Source organism: Dermacentor silvarum, chromosome 1 (assembly GCF_013339745.2).
Source record: "Dermacentor silvarum isolate Dsil-2018 chromosome 1, BIME_Dsil_1.4, whole genome shotgun sequence".
NCBI classification, from domain to species: Eukaryota; Metazoa; Arthropoda; class Arachnida; order Ixodida; family Ixodidae; genus Dermacentor; species Dermacentor silvarum.
In genome coordinates, this window is record NC_051154.1 from 10255497 (window position 1) to 10274555 (window position 19059).

The following is a 19059-nucleotide window of genomic DNA, read 5'->3' on the forward strand; positions in this document are numbered from 1 at the left end:
TTGCACTGGCATTGAAAAAATAGAGGAGGTTCTGTTTGAGCGCACGCTTCCTCCTCCCTCCCGGCCGGCTGAGCCCCCGCTATCTCTCTTCTCTTGTGCCAGTCGACATTCTTTCATGCCGCGACCAACGATTCCTTGCGGACTTCATCGGCCTAGCGCTGAAGCACGCCGCAAGCGACGCCCTGGACTGAGGGCGTCGATGCATTTTTATTGCGATAGCAATTATATGGACACTTCAACCGGATTTCTGCCCTCGGCGTCGCCGTCGCCGTGAGGTTCCGTATAAAGTGCAAGGCTGATAAAATCGTCGCCGCGCGCCGTATGCGCGAGTGAAAGCGTGCGGAGGACGCGCGCTATCACGGAGAGCGAACGCACGGCGGAAAGCAAACGCGAACGTCGCGCGAAAGACCGTGGGGGTATGGGAGGGAGGGACGCGGGGCGACGCTGTGCTGCTTCACCAAATGCTTATCTTGCAACCGGGCGCAAGTGTAACTGGCCACTCAATCTCCCACGCGAAAGCAAGAAAGCGGGAAGGCAGCGCTGGAGGGAGGGGGGGCAGCTTTTCCTCTGCCAACAACTTCTCCTCTGCACAACTCCTCTGCACTTTGCCCGGTGGTGGCGGTCTCCCGCACCATCTTTTATCTCCACACGGCTCTGACCTTTCTATACGCTGTGCATTCGCCGCTCAGTTTCCGTTGAAGCTATAGACCCCGCGGACCTTCGCCCGCTGCGGCTGCCGCGCTTGCTGCCAGCGTTTTGACAGTCGTTGTCTGCGGTCATTCAGTGTGATCTATTCATGTTTGCTTGTACGCGCTGACACCACTCTTGTTAATTCAGTTAGTAAGCGAATGTGTTCAAGTTTATGCACCCGATAAAACTACTATCCCTACTCCGAATAACCCTCTACTAATATGCTATCGCAATTGATTCTTCGCCTTTCGGGCGGAACTGCGACATTTTTTTAAATCGCAGAATAAAGTGATTTCTCTCTCTCTTCATGCCGCGTTCCCCCCGGAGTAGAGTTGGGCCCGGCTGCGAGGCTAGCGCAGCAAGCCTGCTGGAAGCTGCGCCCGACTATAGTTGAGCCCTGCTGGGAGGCTACCGAGGCTAGGCCGGCGGCGCTGCTTCTTTGCGTCCCTCCGCCTCGGTTGCTGACGCACGCTCTTTCTCTCGCCCCTCCAGTAAACAGCATTCCATACTCAAGTCGGAAATTAGTAATTTGTGCACGTGTCCTTCCATGGCAAGGCCGTACGCTTTCAGCGATCGGTAGGACCTCATCGCTTCGGCACTGTACGGGCCAGGCGTGTGAAGGAGGTACACGTATATGTCCCCAAACCGAGCGTTTGGCCAACGCTTCGGGTCATTCTTCCACACCGAAATGGTGTACGGGTCAGGATACTGGTTGCCACGAACTTCCAGCTTTTCGGCGTAACGCTGGCGCGCAATTTCGGGCAGCGACTGCACGTACTCCGACAGCTCCATGGTGGTATTGTCGCGTAGAGGCCTAACCGAAATGGAGTCTCTTGCCAACCAGAGAGAAACTTGGTCGGCGTGGTGGGCGCGATGATGTCGTTGCCGATGCACCGCCCACGCCCAGTGACGTCACATTGTTTACGAACAGGGAGAGGTCTATTGACAGGGCCGCTGATAAATGGAAGGAAGGCGAAGAGCGCACGGCGCGGCGGCCCGATGGCGGGGGAGACATAGGCTGGTGCCACGCGTGACTGTGCGTGTGTGTTGTGTGGGCCCGCTCTCCGACTACGGCGCATGCGCGCAGTCCTGGCGGCCTCGGCCGCCTGTGCCGCCGGGGCTCACCGAGCTCCAGCCTGTCCTTTTTTTTTTTTTTTTTCAGGGAAGCTGTTAAGGGCTAGTTCCACCAGGATCGTGTCCGTGTGTAGAAAAGCCACGTGGCCTAACGGGAGAGGAGACGAAAAGAAGAGCTGAACCCTGTGAAAATCCTGTGAGAGGGTGCAGATTAAAAGTTGAACGGGGAGGGGGGTTGACGTAAGTCGCGCCGTCCTATTCTCGCGTTGGAAGGGGAGAGCGTGAGGCGCGCCAACCAATGGCGGTATAGGAAAAAAGTAGGTCAACGGAGAAGTAGGGTGTGAGAGGAGTTCGCGTTAGCGTTGGCTGTATATACGGAGCTTTGGCCAAGGCCTCTTGTTTGGGAACGTCGTAGAAAAGAGTGAGGAACGCGCTAGGAACGCCGTCGCCCGTCGACGCCGAGCCAGTTCTTTCAGAGCCGGGCGTTGCATAGCCATCGTCTAAGTGTTAAAAAAAATGTCACAGTTTCGCCCTAAGGGCGAAGCGATGAATGCGATAGCAACACAGCAATGTCATACGAAGTAAGGTGAGCGGCTTTGGTAGCAATATGAATTGTAGTAAACATGAGCTGATTAAGTAAGCAGGTGTGCTGCGGCGTAAGTAGACCGACATGAAGAGAGACTCGATGACCACGAGAAGGCGCGTGTGAAACGGTGGTGTTGATGAGAAGCGCTTCCCGTGGGCAGCGCGTGCGAAGGGACACACCTGTAGCGCTGCACTGCCGACCCAGGCAGCATTGCATGTGTAGCGTGCGTTGGAAAATGTGGCCCGACTATTACTAACTGATTGAAGAAGCGTGGTGTGAGCGCGCACAAACAAACATGAATAGATCACACTGAATGACTGCAGACAACGACCGTCAAAACGCTGGCAGCGAGCGGATATATACGCCGCAGCAGGGGGCGAAGGTACGCGCGGTCTATCGCTTCAACGGAAACTGAGCGGCGAATGCGCATAAAGGTCAGAGCCGCGTGGAGATAAGAGACGGTGCGGTCGAACGAACGACGAGCGCGGTTGTTGGCAGCGTAGAAGTGCGCCCCCCCCCCCCCCCCCCCCCGCTCCTTCCGGCGCTGGCTTCCCGCTTCCTTGCTTGCGCGTGGGAGAGATAGGAGACTGTGCGGACGAGCGACGAGCGCGGTTGTTGGCAAAGAAGTGCCCCCCCCCCCCCCCCTGCTCCCTCCGGCGCTGGCTTTCCGCTTTCTTGCTTGCGCGTGGGAGATTGAGTGCGTTCGCTCTCCGTGATAGCGCGCGTCCCCGCACGCTGCCTCTGGGGCATACGGCGCGCGGCGAAGATTTTATCTATACGGAACCTCACGGCGACGGCGACGGCGACGCCGACGGCAGAAATCCGGTTGAAGTGTCCATATAATTGCTATCGCAATAAAAATACCCCATTGTGCTACTCTAAGCCGGTACCGAAGCCTCTTTCCCAAGTACGTAGTGAAGGGGTCGGTTTACCATTTTATAGCCAAATTCTACATAGCAAATCCCACCAGAGCTCCGGCTTCGCTGGACTTCCTTCTTCACAGGCGAAGAGCTCTGACTTTTTTCTTTCTTTTTTTTTCTGTTTCCATTTTACATCGAAGCTGTCAATTTATTTATTTATTTGAGAATACTGCCGGCCCTCCTCAGTCCCATGCAGTAGTGGTTACATCGAATATAATACAAAAAGAAAAAAAGAAAGAAAAAAGTGGAACCGTTGTATCCAAACACAAAAGTGAACATATTCACACACTCTGCTTAAAGGAGTGGTTCGTACAAGCAGGACAAGCAACGTTTACGATAAGTATGCAGCGACAAGAGGTTGCATATGGAATACAGATAACATCAGTCATTTTACTACCACTCGAATTCCAGATTCTGAATACTGTCAATAAATGCATTGACAGATGAGCAGTTTACAGCACCAGAGAGGGTAGCATGTTCCAATGAGAAATGGCGTGTGGGAATAAAGTGTACTTAATATAAAGAGCGTTATTATGACTGGGATGGGGCCGTATTGATTTATTATTATTCGTTCGGGCAGAAAGTCTGAATGCTGCTTGAATGTATGTTGCTTGTGGTATTCGATAGGAGCCGTGATAAAGCAAGTATAGAGATTTTTATCTGCAAATTATTCTACGTTAAGCTAGTGGTTGAATGTTAGCCCTCACCTGCAGAGTTCTATGCATTTTTCGTGTCCGTCAACAGATCTGCTTGTGCAAGAACTCAGCAAGAACTGCAAATCGCTTCATTCTGTGCAAAGGCTAAGACGCCCCTTATCACTTGGATAATAAGGGTTCCTCAAAATAGTTGCCGCTGCACGATCCGCGTTTGCCATGCGTACGCTCGCACCACCCTCTCTCTGTCGTCGTTCCAAGCGCCTGCGTGCCTAGTTTCCTTCCGCTCTCCCGGTGTGGCGGCCCCGTCGCGCGTGTCAAGTTTCGGCGGTAGTCTTCCACGCGAATGTATGTCGCCGATCAAGACCGTCGATCAAAATAAAAATGTGTGTGCGTGTCTTTCTTCGGGATGATCGCTGTCGCCACTCAAGAGAAATAAAATTTGCTCATACCTTTGATCTAAATTCTGTGTCACCTATACGTCGTGTGCTAAATTGCTTCGCTGGTAGTCCACCTTCACAGCAGTTGAATGGCGCGTAATTTTTTTTTCTTGCAGGATCGCGCTTTTTGGCAAGGCAGCAGCACCCAGCACTCACGCTCAGGAAATACCGAGAGGGTTCTTATAATGTGCTTCATTTCCTGCTAGTTATGACTCCCTGCAAACGAAAAATTATATATCGCTTTTGTAGCAGCTTCAGGGGTTGAGTTACCCGCCGTGGTGCCTTAGTGGCGTTGGCGTTGCGCTGCTAAGCGCAACGCCCGGCCTCGGCGGCCGCATTCCCACGGAAGGCGCCATGCAAAAACGGCCGCTTATCATCCATTGGGTGCACGTTAAAGGAATCTTCAGCTGATTAAAATTATTCCGGATCCCCCCTACAGCGTGCATCCTATCCTATCATGGTTTTGACGCTTAAATCCCTAGAATGTAAAATGTGTAAGGTGTCGAGTTGTTGCAGTATATATGAACACATGTTAATGTACATACGAGCTGGTAATCAGAGTATAGCGCGAGCATGGAATGGCTCGGCATGCAACCAGCCGGATTTTTATATATCATGAGCAACACGCATATCAGCGACAAGGTGCGGCAAGTAACACACCCAGTGTCTGAGCTGTTTCGATCTCACACACGGACATCTTCCTCGTTTCCGCCGATTGGAACACACCACGCAAAGAGTTTCTTGTCGGTGAATACTACAACGAAGAACTTCTTGCGAAACCATTCTGCCCTACGACGTATCCCACGAAACACAGAAGCAGCTATTTGATGCCTAAAAAAATGACTTGAACGGATAACTCACAAGTCTAGTATAGCTGTCTTGACCAAGACATTTTGTAGCCGTGGACGTCTAAAAGTACTTCAGTAAGCCCTGCTAACGTTACGCTAACAGTTAGCTAACGGACATCTTGACAAGAACAACTGAAGACTTTTATTAGAGATTCTCCCAATTGATTGTGGCAGTGGTTACGGTAACACGAGGTTCGTATACAGTTCCAATTTATTTTAAATGAAGCATGGACATTAAAAAAAAAACTATACCGTCGGATAGAGTGATGCGCATGTCATTTTTCTAGATGTGAACCATGGAAATAGTGTAGCACAGCCCGATTGGTCGACTAGGGTGAATTTTGCTTAGACCAATCAATTGAATGCCACCTGTCATAATTATTTTGTAAATAAAACAAGATCTTTACTGTATGCCGATGTCACGCCAATGTGCCTCATTAACTGGAACAAGGATGTCGCCTCTGCATGAAACACATCATTGTTGACAAAACTTTGTCCTGCTGGGTCTCGTGCAAATTTAAATAGCTTTTAGCAGGGAAACATTTTGTCAGTGATGCAGCGGTTCAGGCAGAAATGACATCCTGGTTCAGTTACAGGCGGCAGGATAGCATTACACAAGTATACGAAACAGAATGCTGTGCTACAATGAAGTTTTAAAAAATAAAGAATGATTGAGACCTGAAAGAAAAAACATTCCGTGCACCACTTTATTCGGCAATGTAAACATTTTTTTTCTGATGTTCATACCTAATTTAAAAGTAAATTGTAACTTACTTTATGGGCGCCCCTTGTAAATCATCGCCATATGCTTGCATAGCATCACGCAGAAACAATGGCCTGTTCATCGGCGTACCACCCATTATGGAATTCCTTGCATATTTCATGTTACCGGAGCTGAAAAAATAAATCGGAATAGGCTGTTATTTTTTTACACTCACTGTACGATGAGCTTTTAATGCAGTCTAGTGCACAAAAGCTGGTTGCAAGATGAAATGCTGCAAGACATCTAATTCACATCATGTGACATAGTCAAAATATATCACCTAATAAATTAACAAATATATAGAACTTGTAATTAACAAGAGTGACAGATAGCTGCAAACGTGGCCACGCATGGATCTTGAAGGTGATTGCCGCCACAACCAGAGCAGGTCAGCCTTCATAGGAGAGCACTGGCTGCCCACAAAAGCTTGCTGTCGGAGGTCATGCATGAAGGTTCTCGGAGACACAGGAAAGCAAGATCTGCACAGAAGAAGAAAAAAAGCGCGGGAAGAAATGAGCACGTGCAAAATGGAGGTTCAGTTAGCAATATCTGTCAAGCAACAAATTTGACTCACATTAAAAATAAATTTAGGCACGCATTTCTCTTAAAGTACTGGATTCTTAAGGTATGTACATGATGATGTTTAAAATTAGTATATTTCCTGGCATATAGTTTTAAAATGCAGGGCAGAGTCAGACAGAGAAGTGCCTTCACATTAATATATGGTGTTTCGCAACTAAAAAGGCACTTATGAACTTGTCCAACAAATCTGAGAACCTCCCTGCAAAATATAATCAGTTTAAAACAATTATTCGGCCTGCCGGTAAATGATGTGCTATCTTGATTAAAAAGTTATATTCCGTTTTGTATTGCAAAACCAAAAGCAAGTTCGGCATTTCGCACTGTCTAGCTGTCGCCTTTTCTTTCTTTTTTTTTTCGTGCTTAAACATGACACAGTACATGCAGGGTAAGCAGGTAGCACACGAAGGACTGGTGACAAAGTATCACAAAGCAACGCTTCTAGGACTGGGTCAATCATTTTTGCTGGTATAATTTCATCTGACCCTGATTGGCGTAGGGCAACATTTCACACCAATAGCGGGTCACTTTATATGATATGCCGCACAAAAACTGAAAGTATCTCATGATGTGATCAAACGAGAACATTGCCCCCTTTCTTGGAAGTGTTAACATGCTGGTTGCGCCAGAGAGTGCAAAGTGATTTGTAGAGGTTGCAAGTTCATCAGTGAATCTATAGCCTAGAGCACTGCACGGGCTCGGGCTTACCCGAAAGCCCGGGCCCGGCCCGGCCCGTGGGCTGGGCCGGGCCGGGTAGAGCAGTTTTTTCACAGGCTCGGGCCCGGCTCGGGCACGGCGTGTGCTTTTTGACCCGGGCCCGGGCCGGGCTCGGGTTTTTTGACGCGGGCCCGGGCCGGGCTCGGGCTTTCTGCGAGTTACTCTCGGGCTTCTCAACTCTGAAAAACATGTACTTTTTGGTCTCGGGCCGGGTTCGGGCCAGTTTCGAGTCGGGCTCGGGCCGGGCTCGGGCTTAAGGTAAAGGGGTGGCGGGCCGGGCCGGGCGGGTAACGTAGATTATTTCCGGGCCCGGGCCGGGCCCGGGTCTCGCCATAAAAGTTTTGATCGGGCTCGGGCGGGCCGCCCAATGTAAAAACGGGCCTGGGCCGGGCCCGGGCCGCAAAAATCGGCCCATGCAGTGCTCTACTATAGCCTCAAGTAACTCTGAGCATCTCTATTGACTAGCAATTGAGGAGACATTACACACAAAAAACTGTATTCAAGTAATGTTCCATGTTGAATAAATGCCAACCTAGCTAAATGTCAAACGTAGCAGCCTAATCAGAGGGCCAAGAAAATAAGTTGCTAACTTCTGATAGTATCTCTAATTGATATTATTGAAATAGATGACAAAAAACTGCACAGGCAAAATTAGAGACGACAAAATTTTGCACAGCACCTCTGCATGCTGCTGGAACCCACAGCATCATGCCTGTCTACATGCACATGTGACAACACAATATTCATCTCAGACGCATGCGCCTCCACAAAGAATTTTGCGGTCCCCTCACAATAAGCTTTAAAAACAGTCTGCACAAGCTATCTGAGGTAATTCCTTCGGCAGGTGCCAGCCACGTCCCGATGGTGGTAGAGCCAAATTGAAATTATCTCTTGTATGGAAGCCTCGGCCCATGTTTTATCAATCGTAGCAGCAAAGCATATCTTCTGCAGCACGCACAAAGATCCGAAATAAGACTCATTGCTGATGCTGAACAGTGAACTTATGTTAAGGAACTGAACCACACCGAAAGCCTTATAGAATACAGAACTCATCACGTACTGACTTGAATACACTTTCGCATTAGGGAAGCAAGGTGCAATATACACTGTTGTAACAAATTTTTACTCGTCTATGAAATACCGGTAAATGATTATACAACAGAGTTGAATTGTTAATTCTTACGTAGTATTGACTACCTACAGTTATTAAGTTTTGTAAGACTTAGGGAAACTAAGTAGTCGTAGAAGTAAACTGTGTACACTGGTGCTGAGAAACTGTGGCAGCTTATTAGGGATCAGTGCAAAAAAAAAATGCCTGTTTGTAAGAGACCAACTAGCTCTTGTACCGTTAAGTGCTCCCTGGTCTTAATGCATATAGAAAGCACTGTGAGGACCACAGCGGGTACAGTGCATTGGCTTACACTAATCATAATGAAGATGTCCCGTCTTCCAGCTAGTGCTAAGAGACAAGAAGGATGTCTAGTCGTCTATAAAGTGAAAAGAACAAAATGAGAGAGCATCAAGTCAGTTGAAATACAGATTGGCAATTACAAATGAGGTGAACCACAGTCTTTCATTAATAAAGGACAAGCAGTCGTGATTTCACTCCATGATGAAGCACCAACTAGGCTACAAGCTTTGCAGCTTATTTAGAACAAAGCACCAGGTTTACATAAGCAGCCGATTGCATTTGACATTGCATGAAACAAGAAAGCATCACAGTAATCTTGTTTTTTTTTGTGTGTGTGTGTGTGTGTGTGTTTTGCTAGAAAGCGAGACCGCGACAAGCTGGCTAGCCACACACGCGCGCACGCACGCACGCACGCACACAAAGCTGTAACCCATGCAAAAACAAAAGGATACAAAATATGGGGAGTTCAATCTGGTTCATGATTATGAACAGCGCGTCCTCTTTGAATGCACTCCCTTCTGTTGTTTTGTACTACGTTAACCATAAAGACTATAAACAAGCAGAACCTTGGTATAAAGAAAATTGGAGGGCGCTTAAGCTTCGCTTTAAGAATGGAACGCGGTAGCATTCAAAGATCCCTGGCTGCTTATCAGGCTTCCCGGCAACTGCAGCTTTCTTTTTTCCCCAACTTCACCTTCGCGTGCGGCTGCCGTAAAGTCCCATGACAATTTGAAAGTACCGCCACTCTTTGAACGCGACCTCCTCGCCACCTCCTCGTCCCTTGCACTTCCCCTCCGCGGAAACCGGTTTTGTGCCCATATATCTGCACAACCATTGGTATCCCTGCCGTTGCTCTTGGAAGTGCACGGATCTTGCGTTTTGCTTGTGTTTTTTTTTTTTTTTTCTTTTTCGTTGGCGCCATGTTTCTCCTTAGCTCGGCTGGCTCGGCGCAGCGAATGTTGCATGCTGTGTTTCCTGCGGTGTTGTACTAGCTGTATGCCGTGCTGTAGCGCATGTGACTGCAGCAAGAAGCCTGAAGATGGTTATGCAATTTTTATGATACCGCAAGGAAAGCGTGACGGATTTCGCAAGAAGCAGTGGCTGCACAACACTGGCCGAAATGACTTTGTTCCGACAAGGAATAGTGTTTACTGGGTTAGCCACCTTTTTTTATTGCTCGCATGAAAACACCCTCTCATGCTACATTTTTTAAATTTTTCCAGCCTGCTCATCAGCATTTCTACTGCGACAATTTGTACGTTGCATAAAAATGGGTGGTCCTCGGTATGCTGAATATTCTACTGGTATACTGCCTCACCTCGCACGTCGTCAACTGTTATTCAGTCGGAAATGCATCTCTATGGGTTCTGATTTCCGCTGTGAACAATTATGTGCCAAGATACAGCCTCGCGATCGCATTTTAACAGCCAAGCTGTCTAAGCCAGCCGTAATTTGTGGTTCGTGGTTCGTATCAAGAAATTATGAAAAAATAAAAGAAAATAAACTTCCTAGCCAAGGCGGGATTCGCATTCGCATACCGCCGGTCCCAAGGCGAGCGTCGTAACCACTAGGCTTAATAGCCACGCTTGCAGAGCATGCATTTATGCGAACCATATGATTGCGTTCGAGAGTCGTCTTCGTCCACAGTTGGCGCGTTCGCACGCTCGTGCTCTGCGAGGTGAAGAGGTTTTGCGCTCTATAAGAGCGAGAGAGAGAGACGCATTCATGGAGCGGGTCTGTTGGAACGCGTTGTCGGCACTGCAACGCGGTTTCGGTGTTGCAAGCTGCGCTATGCAACGCGCAGTGACGGCCTTAAGTCCGAGACGCGTGAAAAGAAATTATCATCATCATGAGTAATAACATGAAACGGCCTAATGCAAGGTTAAGCGTTTTTTTCGCGATTGTTAGGATGCGTTACCTGTTTTACTGAAAATACAAATGGCGACTTATAGAGAGCTTTATTTCCAGCTTACTTCGATGTGTGCGTCAGTGACTTAGATACAATGACTGCAGGCCCTAAAGAGATTAATGGCAAGTATACCCGTGGTATTGCGGGCGATGAGCGCTAGCTAGTCCACATTGCCTTTTTTTAGTTCTCGAAGTTGCTTTGAATTGGGCTGCCACACACGCATGAGTGGGTCACGATTATTATTTGGTTTTCTTACGGATAGAGGCAATGTGCAAGGGGTATTGACATGATCGCGCGCGCTTGCTCGCGCTGAAATTGCGCAACCATCCTATTTAGTTTAGAGACCACAGCGCAAAAGCTACTTTCAGAAGATAAACACAGGGACGGACGATGCACTCGCGACTAATTCATTATTATAATGCACGATGAATATAATACCTGCGGTGCACATGGGCGCACGGGCAAGAAAAAAAAAGCCAAACACAGAGGGATGTGCCACAAGCAATACTAGATAAGATGCGCAAAGTAAAGCATCTTATCATGTGTCAGAAAAAATGTCTCGAGTATAGAACTTGCTTCAAACCCCGTTTTACGTCAGTATGTCTCATTCATATGGCTTTAAGAAGAAACCAACCTCCTCTTAAACGTTACTTTCAGCATTCTCGATGCCTAAGATGCCCTTGCGTCAATAAAATGCAATCATCAATCAATCAAGCATTCTCGATGCTGTTACCACCATTTTTCAAAATTTTCGACACCACTGGGGCGCGCAACTGGCCCAAAATCAGGCTCTCCGTCGAATGCTGCGTCCCGTCCGCGGGAGCCAAGGAGAAGAGGCGTGCTTTTCGCAGGTGGTGGTGGTAAACATTTATTGTTCGTGAGCCTTATGTAACAAAACTATGAGGGGATTCAGGAGCGCGTAGGGTCGCCGGGAGTTTGTGGCCCTCGGCGACCCTCAAAGCCCCGTCCACAGCCGTATTTGGTCTGCTGGGTTGGAGCTTGACACCGCGGTCTCCCATCCCTCGACGTCGGCGAGTTGCCACTCAGAGGGCGGCTGGAGCTCAGGGCATATGAACATTATGTGCTGAAAGTTGGCTCTAGGTGCGCCGCAGATCGTACATCCCTGTCGATATAAACCTGGATGAACCAGGACGAGAAAAGGTGGAGAGAGGAACGTTTTTGCCTGGATCTGGCGCCAGGTAGTTTTCTGGAATTTGGTTAAGGATTTGTGTGGGGGAGGATATGTTAACCGCATTTCGCGGTAGTGGAGAGTGATCTCATGATATGCTACCAATCGGTCTCTGATGTTATCCAAGTCTTTGGACGGCGTGGCTCGATTGACGGCTTCTCGAGCGACGGAATGGGCCATCTCGTTGCCTGGATGGCCCGCGTGCGCGGGCACCCAGATGAGCGTAGTTGGTCTGAGGGGGGTCTGACGACTGAGAATTTTCCTTGCCGGTTCATGAACTCGGCCTTTGAAGTAGTTGCGGATTACAGTTTTGGAGTCGCTAAGAATAATCTTGGCAGCAGTGGTGGATATGGCCAGAGCTATGGCAGCCTCCTCCGCCTCTAGGGACGTGCGTGCCTGTATTGTGGCTGCTGTGGTGTAACGAAGCTGATGGGACACTACACTAACAGCATAGGCCGGTTTGTGTGGGTAGCTAGCGGCGTCGACACACACCGTGAGGCGGTCATGGTACGTGGTGTTGCTTGTAGAGGGTTTTTGCCCTGGCCTGCCTGCGCGCCTCGTGATGCACGGGGTGCATGTTTTTAGGCAGGGGGAGGATAGTGAGGCAGTTCTGTATGTCTAATGGTAAGGAACGTGTCTGATCTTCCGCGCAGGTTGGGCTTAGTATTAGTTTGTCCAGGATGTACCGTCCTGTGGTGGTACAGGACAACCTCTCGATTTGGGCTGTGTGGTGGGCTTCCGTGAGCTCATCAAGTGTGTTATGTACCCCCATGTGAAGGAGGCACTCATTTGGCGTGTGCCTGGGGAGGTTAAGCGCTGCCTTATACGCTTGGCGTATAAGGGCATCCACTTTTTCCTTTTCCGCCTGGTGAGATGTAAATATGGGAGCGAGTATACTACTCTGCACATGACAAAGGCCTGCACTAACCTTCTCAGGTCATGCTCTCGCATCCCATTGTGTCTATTGGCTATTCGCCTGATCATGCGCATAGTGTGGTGTACTGTGGTGGTGAGAGTGGTTACGGTCGCCATGTGTTTGCCGCTGTTCTGCATGACCATGCCAAGCACTCGTAGCTTTGTTACCTCTGGAATGGAGCACGTCCTCATGTGGATAAGGATGCTGGGGGCTGTAGTTGGGTCTGTGCGACTCCTCGGAGGGTGGACAACAAGAAGTTCCGACTTCGTGGGGGAGCATGCGAGGCCTATTGCCGCAGCCCGCTCCGCCACCACATCGGCCCCTACTTGTAAGGTAGCCTCCATGTCGCCTATGTTGCCTGTGGTGGTCCACAAGGTAATATCATCTGCGTACAGGGAGTGCGAGAGGTTGGGAATGTTCGCCAGCTGTCTGGCCATGGGAATGAGATTGAGATTAAAGAGGAGTGGCGACAGCACTGATCCTTGCGGTGTGTGTCTGCTACCCAGCTGGAACTTATTTGTTGTCAGCTCTTCCACAGTCAGGACCGCAGTCCTGGCCTGTAGGAAAGCTGTGACATAGGCGTGAGTTCTCCCGCCTACGTGTAGATCAGATAAGGCCTTCAGCACTGCGGTACGTCCCACATTGTCAAAGGCCTTGGTGAGGTCAAGTGCTAGTATGGCTCTTGTGCGTTTCGCATGCCGGGAGTGCACGACTTCTTCAGAGAGCTGAAGCATGACGTCTTGCGTGGATAGATGCCCCGCGGAAGCCAATCATTGTGTGAGGGAAGATATTATGCATTTGTATATGGTGTTGGAGTCTTTCTAGTATGACATGTTCGAAGAGTTTACCGAGACATGAGGTGAGTGAAATCTGCCGTAGATTTTTGAAATCTAGCAGCTTGCCTGGCTTGGGAATAAATGTGATCTTTGCATGAGTCCACTGTGGTGGGAGAGTTCCTGCGGCCCAGTGCGAGTTAAAGAGTTGGGTGATCGCCGGTATCGATCTGTCATCAAGGTATCGAAGAGCAAATTTGTTGGTGATCGTATCCTACCCTGGGGCAGATGTGGTTCTGAGCTTATGAAGGCTGCCCGGACTTCCCAGACAATGATGTCTGCATCCAGTTCTGGGTTGTCCTGGCCGATATAAGGAGGTAAGGGGACCCTTGTGCTGTCCGCCAGATATTAGGTTTGCAGAGAGTCCAGCAGTGCTTGGTCTTCCGCTGTGTTGTTGTGAAGCAACCGCGCAATACTCTTGCGCTGTTGGATCTTGGTGTTTTCGGGGTTTAGCAGGCATCGTAGGAATGACCACGTGCTCTTTAGGCCCAAATTGGCACTCATGCGTTCGCACAGCTGCCCCCACTGTTGGCGTGTTAGGTGTGTCGCGTGTTCTTCTATTTCCTTCACAAGGGCCGCGATTCTGGTTTTGAGTTTGCGATTGTGCTTATTGGCTAGCCAGCGTTTCTGTAAACTGTTGTGCGCCTCCCACATGTGTAACAGCCTACTGTCTGCGAGTTCTGAGTCTGATGTGATTGGTACTTGGGATGTGACCTTTGTGCACTCTCCCAGAAGCTGCTGCACCCACGTGTCCGGATTATCGATGGTTTAAGGTGCGGTTGCTCTAATCTTGCGAAACCTGCCCCAGTCAGTAATGGAGACTTGGCGGCGTTGTGTCTTAGAGAGCGTGCGAGTAGGGATACGGGTGCTGAGGATAAAGTGGTCACTGCCCAATGAGTTTAGCGTGTTCAGCCATGTAGCGTTGGGTATGTGCTTAGTGAGAGCAAGGTCCGGGTTTGTGTTATGTTGAAGACTGTTGCCTACCCTTGTGGGAAAATTGAGATCGTTGAGGAGCGAGAGCCCCTCATTTTGGATGAATGTCCATGGAGTGGTACCTTTCCTGCAGTTCTTTTTGTATCCCCAGCTAGTCGCCCATATTACTAATGGCTTCCTTCCGCAGATGTCCAAAGTTTTGCGTGTCGCCGTAAGTAGCGGGGACGCAGGGCCCTTGGGGGGGCTGTAGATGTTGAGCACAAAAAGACTGGTGTCGTGTCACTGTCGGGGAAAAAGTTCTACGAGCACTCCATCAATGTCCGGAATTTCAAGTGGATGGAGCGTAGCTGTATAATTTCGGTGTACCAATGTGGCTACCCTGATGGAGGTCGCATGGGCTGTTTCGAAAGGTGTGTATTTAAGGAGCTTCGCAGGCCCTTGTGTTTAGCGAGCGCAGCCGGAGAGCGATGATAATCTAGGAGGAAAGCGCCGCGGGGAGGTGAGTGTCGCTACTTTCAAATTATCAAGAGGTTTTAGGCTGCCGTAAAGCCCCTATATATAAAAAATGTCACAGTTTCGCCCTAAGGGCGAAGCAATGAATGCGATAGCAACACAGCAATGTCATACGATGTAAGGTGAGCGGCTTTGGTAGCAATATGAATTGTAGTAAACATGAGCTGATTAAGTAAGCAGGTGTGCTGCGGCGTAAGTAGACCGACATGAAGAGAGACTCGATGACCACGAGAAGGCGCGTGTGAAACGGTGGTGTTCATGAGAAGCGCTTCCCGTGGGCAGCGCGTGCGAAGGGACACACCTGTAGCGCTGCACTGCCGATCCGGGCAGCAGTGCGTGTGTAGCGTGCGTTGGAAAATCTGGCCCGACTATTACGAACTGAATGAACAAGCGTGGTGTGAGCGCGCACAAACACGAAGAGATCACACTGAATGACAGCAGACAACGACTGTCAAAACGCTGGCAGCAAGCATACGCCGCAGCGGGCGAAGGTACGTGCGGTCTCTCGCTTCAACGGAAACTGAGCGGCGAATGCACTTAAAGGTCAGAGCCGTGTGGAGATAAGAGACGGTGCGAGCGAGCGACGAGCGCGGTTGTTGGCAGAGAAGTGCGCCCCCCCCCCCCCCCCTTGCTCCCTCCGGCGCTGGCTTCCTGCTTCCTTGCTTGCGCGTGGGAGATTGAGTGCGTTCGCTCTCCGTGATAGCGCGCGTCTCCGCACGCTTCCTCTCGGGCATGCGGCGCGCGGCGAAGATTTTATCTATAGGGAACCTCACGGCGACGGCGACGGCGACGACGACGCCGACGGCAGAAATCTGGTTCAAGTGTCCATATAATTGCTATCGCAATAAAAGTAGCGCCATTCTTAGATCTTGCCGCCACCGCGCTCACCCCGGCGTTTCCTCCTCGCCGCCTCCTGTCGCCCCAGCCTCCTCCGCTCCCCCATTGGCCAATCCGTGTCACGTGGAAGCACGCGTTGTGCTTTTGTATATTTTTTGCTTTCGAGCGCGCTCCAACTGCCATTCTCGGGCCTGTGCGACGAAAGTGCTGTACGCACAAACGGATCAAACGTGTTAGGGACAAGAACTTCGTTGTGATGGCATGCTGCTGCGCCTTAAGTTGCCGCAACCGACAAGGCGAGGGCAAAAGGCTTTTTTTGTTTACCATCCGGCGTGCGCAAACGCTTGCTGCACAGTTGATATTTGCGCCGTCTCGCATCGTCACGTTGCTATTTCCAAAACGGCATTATTTTGACCAGTTACTGAGTGACGAAGCAAAATCGCGCCTCAAAAACTTCTCCGTAGGGCGCGATCGAAGTTTTCCTCGGATTTCCTCTGGTAGCGCGTTAGCTGTCGTCTGCTACGGCAGGCCCGACGTAGGCGGCGCCACTGTCGATATCGCGCCTCGATCGCGCTGGTCGCGCCGAGCGCGATAGTGGAACGGAGGAGGAGGGAAGTGGATGGCGCTAATTTTTATATATAGGGGTTTTAGGCTGCCGAGGAGGCTAGCGCCAGCTGGATGGTATTTTTGCAAGGAGCGAATCGCGGCGCGCCGCTGTATGCGTGGTAGAAATGCTGGAAAAGGGGCTTGCGTTTGAGTTTCCGCCCCCGTAAGAGAATTATGTTTTCCCGTATACTGAAATTAGAATCCGACACTATCACGTCTGTAGGTTAGGGTTACGTAGTACTTTAAGAGTTTTCTGACAAATTTCACTTTGAGAATTCATTAGTTCACCAGCGCCTCTGCGCTACGCGGAGGGCCTGCGTGGTCGGGGTGGTTCGGGATGATTTTCTTGGCCCCGGACGCCGACGCCGAGACCCACCCCGACGCCGGATTTTCTGCGAGACGGGGCCATTAACGCGATCGCGCTAAAAACATGGCGAAAACTGGCAGGGCAGAAAAGCCCACCCATCAATAATTGCCGAGATTAACACCTAAAAAAAAATTGAGACATTGTTGGCGAAATGCCAAGTACCAAGTAAAGTATTTCACTTACCGGAGACAGTGCTATTCGAACGTTCGACGTACAAAGGCGCCTCGAGAACGAAGGCGGCGAACGCACATCCCGCCATTGTGGTAGTAAGCCGTCGGCGAAAACACACAATGCAGTCAATGTCACAAAGCGCTGATGCAAAACACATGGCAAACAGAATTCGTGACTCCAGTTACATGACTCCAGTTATATCCAATAAATGTACAAAACAGCTTAGAACGGCACACGACTAGCACAACGTACGAACCGTACGACCGAGCCATTTCGTGCGCCAGTAGCCGTAATGTTTTTTTTTTTTTTTCAAACTTCCCGCCTCCCAGTGTTACCAGCACGGAACGCGGTGGTGAGCACTGTGACACCGCTGCGTTCACAATGCTACCCACCGTGCTGCGATCACTGTGACACCGGCGTTATGCGTGGTTAACTTCCAACCCCGACAAGATGCACAGAAGCACAGAATGGCATTTGCGAACGTTAGAGCTGGCACCATTACTCCTTTCCAGATTCCACGCACCACCTTATATTTATTATGGCCCCAAAGTGCTCTATGTTTCATTCTTGCTGCATTCCGCTTTCCCTTTATTTTCAGATTATTTTGGTGTGTGCTTGAGTAAGTCTTTCCTTCGTTTATGTATACGCCGATGAATTTGCAGGGTGTTTAATTTTAGCTGGACCAAATTTTTTAAGTTACCTGTGGCAGATAGCACAAATATAATCCTTGATCTAAACTACTAGATGAAGCGGCCATTACTTTCACGGGAAATCAAAACCCCTAATTGAATAATTAACATAATTACCCTAATTAACTTTTTAATTAATTATTTTGTGGCACATCTTTCAATTTACGAATTATAGCCGCTGAGGTCGCAAGGCGTATCCACTTGAAACGAATTCTCAGAACTGAACCAGTTTCGAGATATTAATTTTCAAAGTGTCCGACGAAATGCATGCTCGTTCTTTTGTGCTTCAATGCATAAAACAGCGTTTTCCTAAAAAAAAATTGGCACCACGTAATTACGCATCTCTTTATAAAAGATCAGAATACCAAATTTCTCTTTGCTAAACTTAAGGCCTACATTTGTCCCGCCGTTGCCACACACGTTGGCAAGTCTCTGTAAATATTTTGCATTATCCACTACTACCACTATGTCGTCCACATACATCCGTCGAGGGACCTTCTGTTCCGCCCTCTGCCCATAACACACGTAGGATAAATCAAACCCTAATTCACGGTTCTTCAGTCGTTCTTTTATGCCCTTAAGATAAAGCCTGAACAACGATGGAGATAGAGGACATCCTTGCTTCAGTCCTTGATGAATTTCCACAACTTCATTCCATTTTCAGCCTTCCCATACAATTTGTACTCAGTCCTCTCTATATATCTCCCTTAGCGGCTCCACAATATCGTTATCTATGCCTTCGTGCTCGAGAATATACCATAATTTCCTGTCTACGTTGTCGATGGCTCCCTTATTACTTAGAAATCCTATCCATAAAGGTATATTCTGAGCAACTGAAATCCCTATGTGCTGAGTTAGTACAAGCATATTTCCCCTAAGCGTTCGTCTGTATGTGCATTCCAAGCGCCTCCAAACAGCAGCATAAGTAGCTATGCGCAAATTTGAAGTAAAGCATTCGCACGATGTGCAGGTTGAAACATTCATGGACTTTTAGTTAAAGGCGACATTCATATGCTAGCTTTTTACACACGTTTCAAATTTCAGAGTTCCAGTGATCATCTGTTTTGCACCACACGCCCAGATACTTATAACATGTCACACTTTGCAACTGCCTATCATTCAGATGCACAACTGAATAATAATGGCCAATAACTATTCTTGAATCGAAGACTACACAATAACTTTTTATATCTGATAGTGAGCCAACTCTTTCTAACCCAGTGAAAAACGTTACAAAGCTCCTGATTTATTTTAACCGGAATGTCCTCCACTGTGTTCCTCGAGAAAAAAAATGCAGTGTCGCCAGCGTGCAATAAGGCCTTCCGAATACTGTAAGACAGACGAAAAGACGAAAAATCATTAACATACAAGGGTAGAAACAGGGGCCCAAGCAGAGTCCGTCTCAGTCGTAATGC